Below are 1312 nucleotides of genomic sequence, written 5' to 3'. Positions count from 1 at the left end.
TACGCGAGTAGTGTTGAAGTTACGACAATTTTAGTTTCCGTCTTATTTAAATATTTCGCAGAGCGCGCCATGCCCGCGTGACGTCACTTTACAACGCACTGCTCTCACCGTTCCGTACACTCATCCAAGCGTTGCTATCAGATGTTCCCTGTGTTCGGCCACAACAACATTTTTAACTTAAGTTTTTATGTGAATCAATATTGTGGTGTTACAATAGTGCTATAAGTATAATATTAGATATGGATGACGGTTTTGAAAAAGAGCAATCTGATAACTTGCCTAAAATAGACGGATTATGGTTGCCCACTTTTATTTAACTTTTATTTCGAATTTTAGGTTCGAAAGGAACAATAAAAAACAACTTTGTGGGTGTATTAGTTGTATTTAAACACTTTTGCACAATACACGATTTTCTAGTTTCTGGACATTCTTGACATTTTTATCAATTTTCAACGCAAACTTCGTACACACAGGTCGGGAGCGCCGCACGCACCGACCGTTGTAAAGTGACGTCACAGCGAACGGGACCCAACGTCGTCGCACACGTAACTAAAAATTAAATATCTCGGAAACTACAAGACGTATTAAAAAAAAATTTTTACGTTTTTTTTTATTTTCAATAGAGCGTACTGTAAAGTAAAAATCAAAATTTGATGATACTCTTCATTATCTGGTACTCGGCAAAATCACTATCCGGCACATGTCTATTACAAATTATATGTATGCCAAGAATACCTCAAACAGACTCAATTTTCAAACTCAGAGCCAAAAATAGAATTGAAAATTAAAATAAAATGCTACTACAATATAATACCTATTGACTATAAACTATTAACAGTTATTTTTATACATTTGATTGGTTTTTATATTTTAGTAAAAAGGAATTCATAACTTATTTGTAAGTATACGTAAGGAATTGTATTATCAGTAAAACAAGGCGAAGAATTGACTAATGTAATTAATGTAATACTGTGGGGCCAGCTGGAACGACTGTATACTAAGAATATGCTTCAAAATCGTATTTTAAAAGCACTAATACTTATTAGACATTATCTAGACATAGTTTTTAAAAATCACTACCTATGTAAGACAATTACTTATGCAATAAAATTTAAACATTAATTATGTCATTTTTTTATTCAACAACTCATCCATTGTCCTTCTTACATACTCCAAATTTTAGTTTTTCTTTCATATTTTAATAATCAAAAAGCATACTGTGAATTTATTATATATTTTAAGAAGTATAATCATATTTTGTAAAAACAAAGAACCCGAAAAAAAGCCCTACATCATATGTAGATATCTGATA

The sequence above is a fragment of the Agrilus planipennis genome, unplaced genomic scaffold (genome assembly GCF_000699045.2).
Source record: "Agrilus planipennis isolate EAB-ADULT unplaced genomic scaffold, Apla_2.0 scaffold87, whole genome shotgun sequence".
NCBI lineage: Eukaryota > Metazoa > Arthropoda > Insecta > Coleoptera > Buprestidae > Agrilus > Agrilus planipennis.
The sequence above is the reverse complement of the archived record's forward strand: the minus strand, read 5'-3'. Positions refer to the sequence as shown.